Genomic DNA, 10,263 nt, shown 5'->3' on the forward strand with positions numbered 1-10,263 from the left:
AAATGGTTTGGATTGTAGGACTCAAAAGAGACTCACACTGTGAAAGCTTGGAATGGAGAGCCAGGGAGAGATCACACATCACCTTGTAGATCCTGGAAGGAGTTTGGATTTTCCTGAAGGACTTGACCAGGAAAGCTTTCCAGATCCCTTACATGTATTGGATGCTTTAATATATATTTTTATTTCAAGGAAATGTAAATTCATTTTTCATTTAGGACAAAATCTTAGTTCTCTTGATTCTTGGCCAGCACCTTCTCTCTCCTCTGTAATTTCAGACTCCTGCCCCTGCCCCGCACCCGGTTCTGGAAAGAGTACAGGGTGTCTTCGTTCTGGTGCTGGCACTGCAGGGCGCTGGCACTGCCGGTGGTGTGACCTTGACCAAGTCCCTGCCATTGCAAGCCTTGACTCCATCAACAAAGGAGGTGGGGTCAGATGATCTCAAAGATCCTTTTGGCCCTAAATTAACTTGATCAAACATGTGAAAAAAATGGTCTTACTCTCTCAGTGCTTAGTACTTACCCTTCCTGCTGTAGGCACAGATTGGGATGCGGGTTAAGAGTCTGAACCGTGGTGTTAAAATCTAGATTCTGATCATGACTCTACCTGCTAACTTTTCAATCTTGAGCAGCCAGCTTTATCTCCCTAAATCTCCTTTTCTCTGTCCTCATCTGTAAAGTGTGGATAATAGCCATACCAACTTCATAAAGCTCTTAGGAAGAACCAGGGGCATCGTTACCACGATGCCATCAATACGCACCGGGCTTCCCGTAACAGGATGGCAAGACTCGGACTGGGGAAAAATAATGCATATGAGACTTCAGGCATAATCCCAAGCAGGTCTTTGGAACCTGCTCTCATGAATCAGCATCTATTATGCCAAAATTAAGGGTGAACCAACATGAAGTCAGGCTGGATCTGTTTGGAGCCCAGAGGTAAAGTCTGGTCTGGAAACTTGAGGCCGTTGAAAGGTTTTTCAGCTGAAAAGGTATTTGCTCGCTTGATGTGAAACACATGGCCCATTGGGAACCTCAAAAAAACACCAGCCATCCACAGTTCCCATCTCATGTGTGTAAGGAATGAGAGCGGGTGCTTGGACAAAACTTTATTCTAATAGATATAGTCACTGCCAGCAAAAAAATGGAGAAGAAAAAAACAATTAAACTTCTAACATGAGCTAAATCAAATAAGCCCACCAACCTCTTAGTAAAATATACAGGCTTTAAGCCGGGCTGTCCTGACACGTGTTTAAAGACTACCCAACTTTCAGAGGAATTGAATAAATAGACTTCAAGTCATGCGCTCTTGGGAAATTTTCAAAAGAGTAAACGCCATTAGGTGGCATAGCTTTCCTCCTCTTGTTCATAAAAAATCACAGAATCACAGGGTTGGAAGAGGAAGAAGAGGTCATCTCACCTCAGCTGGATTTCTAACACAGTTGTGTCAGGAGCAAAACGATTCTGGGCAAAATGATCCCCAAGTTTAAATTCTGACTCAACCGCATAACCAGATGAGAAGAAATCTGAAGGGAAAATGGAGACAAGGGAGCAAAAGAAGAAGCCCAATTGGGACAACTTCTTATTTCAACAACTTATTAGTCAGCTTCACTGTGTGCGATTCCGAGAATATTCTGCCTTTGTAAGTGCTTCCTTGTCAAACACATCTTTTGAAATCATCACATATGTTTCCCGAACTTGGCTCTGTCCAGTTATTAGCCATGTGGAAAGTTAAGAAGGAATGAGGTTGGGAGGGAAGGACATAGGGCTAGAGGGTTTTCAAATCCAGCTCCATTCCTGACTCTGTGGCAAAGGAACAGAACGACAAACAGGTATTGACCAAAAAATCAGTGAATAGGGTATGGGGTATGGGGCTCTACTCAGTAAGGATTACTAGGTTTAAATCCTGTAGACAAAATATCTATGATAAGTTGGTTATCAATTTGTATGTAGTCTATGGTTTATATGTTGGAAAGAAGGAGGGACAGAAGGAAGGAAGGGGTGGGAGGAGAGAAGCAGGGTGGAGGCAAACAGGTAAACACGCAGAAATACACTAAAATATGCATTAAACAGTACACGCCTTTATTGAAGGCGAGGCCCTGCGCTCTCTATGCTTTAAATATCTCATATTCATCCTCAGAAAAGTGTAAGCTGTTTTTCCCATTTTACAAACCAAAAAACCTGACAGTTTTTTTTTAAGTACTTCAGAAGTTTCGAATAACTTTTTTTCTCTTCTCTTTTTGGAATACGGAAAGATACTTTTGAAAAGAAAAAACAAATGTTTACTGCTTATGGTTGGTCTGTGGATGTAAATGCAACGAACGAGGCAGCTGACCACCCAGCAGACAGAGGACTCAGAAGGAAGACACTAAGGAAAATGCAGAGCAGGACTTAGCCGAGGATGGGCGCACACAAGAGACTTGGAGAATTCAGCAAAGGTTGCCAATCTGGCAGAAATCCCTGTCCTTAACCTACTCCCCTCTCTGCACACAGAAGTGCAGCTCTCACCTCTCTGAAAAGGGTAGTTAAAATTCACATGAAACCTCTCTCACTCAACCTACTCCTAGATGGACTATTTCATCTAAGTCAGCTTGTCACTGCCAAGCACTTATAGAGAGCCTTCTTTTGTAATATAAATAACATTTAAACATACACAGATTTCCTTTTTCAAAAAACAAATTGTCTTATACTTTGGGATTACAGTGGTGGAAGTATTTACAAGAACAAGCTTGTAACAACAGAGAAGCAAGAGAACAATCTTCTCTAACTGGGAGGGAAGTTCCTCGTTTTTCCATAGTGGCATCTACATTACATGTCCAGACGCATGGCCAGATTGCTAACTCTACACCCCAAAGCATCTGATTTTGGCAAGCTGAGATCAAGACACACAACTAAAGCCAAAACTGCGTAGGAGCCATGTGAATAAGGACCAAATCTCAATTAGCAGGTCAAGAAACAAACTAATCAATTAGCAGCCTGGCGTTCTCCAACTCACCAAATTAAGATGCCTTTAAAAGCAAAACTGATCTTTGTAAATCAACTTTCCCCTCTGGTCCCTCCTCTGGGAGGTTAGATATAAGAAAATAATTGTATGAATCATCTATATTTCTGGAAAATACTGAGCACCTCCAGGTGTGACACAGATGGTGGAAAATAAAGGGGGGAAAGCAATTTTTCATGAATAAGGCACACACATCCATGCACTTGCATAAACAGCAAATCCTACTTACTTCCTGGCAAGACTCCCCACCTGTCCACCAAGGCCATCAGCAGTACCAATGTCCCTATGCCCCACACGCAGTAAAATTGTCTAAAGGGAGAGAGAAATCTAACAAAGGCAAAAAACCACCAAAAAACAAAAAAAAACAGTGCCCCAAAAGGGCTCTGGAGTCAGACTACCTGGATTCAAGTACATCCCATATGGGACGTATAATATTGGATAAGCAATTAAACCTCTCCAAGCCACAGCTTCTTCATCTATAAAATGGGAATAATATTAGTATTTCCCTCTAGGAATTATGAAGATTGCATTAATGTCTGAAAAGTAACTAGTATGGTTTTATAATAACTATAATTGGAATATAATCTTTAAAACTTATGAATCAGCATATTGTACACCTGTAACATATAATATTTTACATGAATAAATAAAAATAAATAAATAACTTCCTTTAAAAGTAGCTAGTATGGTAGCTGATACCAAGCTTTGTAGTTTGAACATAATTGTTAACCTGCACTATTCCTACGAGGAAGAAGGAGAAGGAAAAGAAGAAGAAGGGGGAAGGGGAGGAGGGGGGAGAAGGAGGAAAGGAAGAGGAAAGAGAGAGGGAGAGAGGAAGAGAGAAATATGGAGAAGGAGGAGAAGAGGGAGGAAAGGAGAAAGGGGAGGGGAGGTTGGGGGAGGGGAGAGGAAGTTTAGTTTATCCCCTTCCTCCTTCCGTGATGACGGAAGAAAATTTAGCTGAAGATCTTTCAGAGTATGTCACAGCCAGGCAAAGGGAGATGCTCTTTAGAAGAGGGAAGCCAGGAAGAAAGCTAGGGAAGCTGCACTCCCTGAACATCGATGACGTACCAATGATTATACGCACATCATGTCACTTTCTGAAGAAGCACGCACTCAGGAACCTCAGTGACCTGTTGCATGTCACATTGTCAGCTGAGCAGCAGAACTGAAATTCAAACTTAGGTCTATATTTCTCTCAAAGTCACCTTCTTCCCATGTCACTACCCTAAAACATTCACCCCCTGCCGAGGTAGCAAATTTGATCTGAAAATTATTCACGTGGTTTCTCTCGTTCTGAGTGTGCTATCCTGCCAGACAACGCTGGTAGAGAAACACTGAAGCTGCAATATTATTTCCAATTAGTATTGCACAATCTCTACTTTCAACTCAAACTCCAACTGACATACTAAGCAGTTGTGGATTTCGGTGGTGGTGGTGATGGTGGTTTTTTAATGTCAGACTCTGGTCTAAAGGAGGAATTCAGCTTCTTAGGAAACATTCTGAATAAAGGTTTAAGTTTAAAGAAAGAGCTGTCTTTCCAGATGACTCAAACTCCACAGGTTTCAAATCAGTCTGGGTACCCGGTGGCCTGCATGCCGAAGTGCAGAATAGCTGGAAGACCGATTTCTGTTGATCCAGTTGGGAAAGAGGTGAGCAAAACGGTGGAAGAGGTGCTTACTACACACAAGGCCGTCGGTGGATTCCTTCCCCACCTCTCTTGCCCAGATTATTAAAAAGCCTCTGTGCTGACCTCCCAGCCTCTGCTCTTGCCCACTTCTCATCTGTCCCCCACCTAGTGGTCAAAGCGCTATTAATAGGCATCAAATCATGTCACACCCTTCCTTGCTCAAAATTCTTCAGCGTCTTCACACTGCCCTTAGAATAAAGCTCAAAATGCTTATGACGGGCTTCAAGGCACTGTATGGCTGGCCCCAACTTGGTCTTAGGTCACACTGCTTATCCAGGTCTTCTAAACCAGGACCAACTGGTTTGGTTGGTTTGGTTTTCCTGACCAACCCTCACCAAATTTTTTCTGCCTCAGAACCTTTGATTACTGTGCTCTTTCTATCTAGAATGATCTTCATGATACCCTCCCACACTCCTACCCCACCAACACACACACCCATCACCCCCCACACACAGCACTGTTCCCTCTGCCACCTCCTTCTCATAATTTAGGTCCTTGGAGAAGCTTTTCTAGACCCCCATCTAATATGCTGCTTGGGACCACACATGACTTCATCCAAGCTCCTGCTTCTTCTTAGTCTTAGCCCTTTATTTTCTTTATAATACTCATCACGGGTACCATCTCCATCAGGTCCTCAGTGCCTGGCACACTACCTGTCACATTCTGGGTCCCCAATAAAATTTTGCTGGGCAAATAAATAAAGATATATGGGGCATGTTATTTTCATTTTGCTTTTCTTCAAATCTCTCATCACTCCCTAAAATTATATTGTTGGTTTCTTTGCTTACTTTTTTATTGTCTGACTTCCCCACTAAAAAGTAAACTTTGTGAGAATAAATACCTTGCCATTTTATCCGTGATGTCTAAAACCTGCCTGGTGCGTAATAGGCTCACAGTATTTGCTGAATAAATGAATTAATAAATAAATGAATTCTTGAATCCCTAGTATCAAGTGCATGCCTAGATCAGAATAAATGCTTAATAACTGGCAACACACTCTGATTTCTTCTTATAATTTAGTAACAATTCAATTTTGATCCACACAGTGGGTAAATCGATTTTTCGTATCGTTAAAAGCAATAACAGACTAAATTTTGTAGACAGTTCACTTTCAAGAACAGGGAAGTATCTTTTCCGTCACCAAATCTTTACAGTGGTCCTCTGCTTCAGGTCCTGAATTGAAACATGTCCTCCTGGTATGAGGTTTTGGATCACTTTTGCCTTAATGGTCCCCCAATAACTTCCCTCGAGGCCAATGATGACCAACCTTGGGAGATGTTCTTTTGAGAAATAAAAGTCATGTGCCCTTCAAACAACTGTTTTCATGACCAAATCCCAGTTCAACTCTTTCAAGTATTGCCTATAACACTCACAAAGGAAAACAAATCTCTCTTGACACAATTTTGACAAAGTTCAATCAGATTATTCATGTTATTCCAACTTTTTTTGGTAGAAAAGATAAACATGGTCTCTAAAAAAAAAAACAAAAAACACACAAGCAAAAAAGCACTACCCAGGCCCTTCCAAGGCCCAGCCCTGGTTTTCAGCTTGGTTTAATGAAAGCTTCATATGTCAGCAACCCATCAGCCTCAGGTGTGATTCAGATTGCCCCAAAGCATCAGAGAGCTTGCCAAACTACCCAAGCATGAGAGCACAGTTGAGAAATGTACTCCCTAGAACAAAGCCCGTCATTACAAGGGAAAGGCTTGTTGGGAGGAGAAGGAAAGTGATGATCTCCATCCCTGCTTTGGATTTAGAAACATAACAAAGAGAACTTGGTTCAAATTCAGTCCGTGTCTTAGATCAGTGACAATGTTCTTGAGGGAAGCACAAGACTTCTGAAGTCTAACTCTGGATTTGGCTACCTCTCAAACTATGGTCATGGAATGCAAAAGATGCTGAGAACTCTAGTGCGCCTGTACCCTCACACAGTAGAAAACTCACAGCATGCTTGTTTATTCTTCTTCTTTTCCTCCTTGGTGTGTCAGATCTGAACTTTTTATAGTGCCTCTGGGTCTGTAGTTAGACAAAAAATGCAATTAGCTAATGGAGTTTGCTGGCTGCAGTAGCCAGAAAATGAAAGATAACTCCCAACATGATCCAGTCTTAGATGAAAGCCAAACTCCTGTGGCAGACGGGGAGGGAATTCTCTTTGAATAAACAGGGCGTTTGCTCAAGACTTGGAGCCCAGAGTGCACAAGCCCTCCAAAGACAGTGAGAAAGCATGGAAATGCTCCCCCAGTTCCACAGTATGGGATACTGGGTCCGCAGTTACATGAATGGAAAGCTTGGCTTAACTCGAATTTTATTTCATGCAGCTAAAACAGATGTAAAACAAAAGTGGTACCTACACAAAACCAATTCATTCATATATAATTCTGGAGATCACTAAGTATCTTTCCTCCACCACATTTCCAAGAGCTGTAACCAGAAGTTTTAGGTATTTTGTGAAGGCAAGAGTAGCTCATTAACATTTATGTGATCTATGAGCTTTCGGAACAGTAGATATGAGTGGCTCATGCTCTGGACTGAATGAATTGACTGGTTGTCTTCAGATCATGAAGAGAAAAGCTGAGCATCTGACAGCTCACAGTGACGCATGTGAGTCAAGAGGGATCTCCTGGAAGCAGTTTCTTTTTTTCCTTTTAATTCTGATACCAGTTTATTCATGACACTTTTGAGATTCAATTCTGAAATGATAAAGTCTGATATGCCAATTTGACATCAGAAGATAACATCTATTATTTTTTAAATGTTGTAATTTTTACTCAGTAAGTTTTCCAATGTATTTAAGAGTTGACTTTTATCATGTTTTTTTTAATCTTTATTGGCATTTAATTGCTTTACAATGTTTTGTTAGTTTCTGCTGTAAAACAAAGTGAATCAGCTATACATATACATATGTCCCCACATCTCCTGCCTCTTGTGTCTCCCTCCCACCCTCCCTATTCCACCCCTCTAGGTCATCACAAAGCACCGAGCTGACCTCCCTGTGCTATGCAGCAGCTTCCCACTAGCCATCCATTTTACATTTGGTAGCGTATTTATGTCAATGTTACTCTCTCACTTTGTCCCAGCTTCCCCTTCCCTGCCATGTCCTCAAGTCCATTCTCTAGGTCTGCGTCTTTATGCCTTCCTTGCCAGTGGATTCACCAGTACCATTTTTTAGATTCCACGTATGTGCGTTAGCATACGGTATTTGTTTTTCTCTTTCTGACTTACTTCACTCTGTATGACAGACTCTAGGTCCATCCTGGAAGCAGTTTTTATGGTATAAGTTGCATCTTGAAACATGCTGAGAAGCATGTAAAAAACAAACAAAACCTGAATCTCCTAGAGTGGCCTTGATACACAGAATAAAGAGCAGTGTGCAGCTAGATAGTATGGCTCATCACTGGAATGTGGGATGTTGTTCCTTAGAAGGTCCACGAAAGCTACCGTGCTAATCAATATGCTATAACATTTTCTTGATTCGACCTCATCAACACATCAGTCTAATGGGACGGTCGCAAGACGTAGCAGGAACTGTACTGGATGAATCAGGAGGCCTGAATCCTCCTCCTAATTCTATTCCAACTTGCTAGATGACCTTGGGAAAGTCATTTTATATCTCTGTTTCTGTTTCCATACTTGAAAAATGAGAATAATAGTATCTGACCAGTCAACCCTAGAGAATTGAAAGAAGGTGATATATGCAAAAACGCTTTGGTCCTAGGTATATGCCCCACAAAACTGAAAGCAGGAACTCAAACAGCACACCAATTTTTATACCAGCCTTCTTCACGAGAGCCAAAAGGAAAAAACAACCCAAATGTTCATCAGTAGAAAACTGGATACACAAAATGAGGTATATGCATAGAGTGGAACATTAATCAGCCTTTAAAAGGAAGGAAACTCTGACATATACTATGATAAGTGAAGACATTATGGTAAGTGAAATAAGCCAGACATGAAAGAACAAATATCGTATGATTCAATTTATATAATAGAATAGGCAAATTCATAGAGACAGAAAGTAGAATAGAGGTTATCAGGACTGGGGAGAGGGGGGAATGGGGAATTATTGCTTTTGGGGTCGAGTTTCTGGGATGATGACAAGTTCTGGAAATAGATAGTGGTGATGGTTGTACAACATTGTGAATGTACTTAATGCCACTGAGTTGTATACTTGAAAATGATTAAAATGGTATATTTTATGTTGTGTACCACAATCAATTTTTTTAAATGTATTCGAAAACTAAAAGTTTGAAAGAAGTGCTAAGACTTAATTTTTAGAGTCCTAACGTTTCCTTGTATCAGTTCACCAGTGCCGCTTGTAAATGGAATCCCTTTAGGCATTATATGAAAAAAAAAAAAGGTTTTTTTAAGAGTTCTCAAGTTTTTATCACCTTGTTGAAGAAGCTTTTGATCACTAGGTATTACCTGTTGGAAGCACTGGGCTAACTGGAAAAATTTCTTCACAACCTTTTAGCAAAATACTATTTTTCCTTAAACATCACTGTTCAATGATGTCTAAGAACTGCTATCAAGAGAATTTAGAATCTGGGGCTTCCCTAGTGGCACAGTGGTTAAAAATCCATGTGCCAATGCAGGGGACACGGGTTCGAGCCCTGGTCCGGGAAGATTCCACATGCCACATTGCAGCTAAGCCCGTGCACCACAACTATTGAGCCTGCACTCTAGAGCCCACGAGCCACAACTACTGAGCCCACGAGCCACAACTACCGAAGGCCACGCGCCCAGAGCCTGTGCTCCGCAACAAGAGAAGCCACTAATGAGAAGCCCGGGCACCGCAAGGAAGAGTAGACCCTGCTCGCCGCAACTAGAGAAAGCCCATGCACAGCAACGAAGACTCAACACAGCCAAAAATAAATAAATAAAATTTTTAAAAAAGAGAGAGAGAATTTAGAATCTGTTTCAACCAAAATCAACCAGCACAGAGAAGTCAGGAGAAGACAGATCTCAAAGCTCCCACAGAGACACTTTTGTCCATAGATGGATGCCAAATTGTTATTTTTAAGGGGGGGATTTGAGCTGTCTTAGTTGGCCATCTTGCTGTGCATACTATTTTAGCCCAGACAATGATACCTTAAAGTTATATTAGAAAGTTTTGACTGTCTCTTTTCTTGGGGGAAGGGTGAGGGAGATAAGGGTATGGGGCAAAGCTTTTTCTCTCTCTCACGTTTTCTTCTTTAGACTAAGAACTCCAAGGACAAAGTCTTTTTCTTTTCTTTCCTATATACCTTTATCAGAGCTTAGTAGTGCTCCACCCATGATTGATGAGGGATAAATCAATACTGCAAATTATTGAAATACTATCCAAAAAATATGGAAAGCTTACAGAAGAATATTTCATGACATCTATTATATTTTGAAATTTATAATAGATCATCTCCCAAGCTGCCCCACACAGAAAACACAAAAGAGGACACACCAGCATCAAAAGGATCACTGTCTCTGAAAAGAAACCAAAAAGGTAATATTATATGAGGATAAGTTGGTCTAAATTGTAACTTATGTTGTCTTTGAAACGAAGAAAATTTTAATACACTCCTCATCGTAAGGTTAAATAAACACTA

This window comes from Leucopleurus acutus (assembly GCF_964270905.1).
Source record: "Leucopleurus acutus genome assembly, chromosome: 2".
Lineage (NCBI taxonomy): Eukaryota > Metazoa > Chordata > Mammalia > Artiodactyla > Delphinidae > Leucopleurus > Leucopleurus acutus.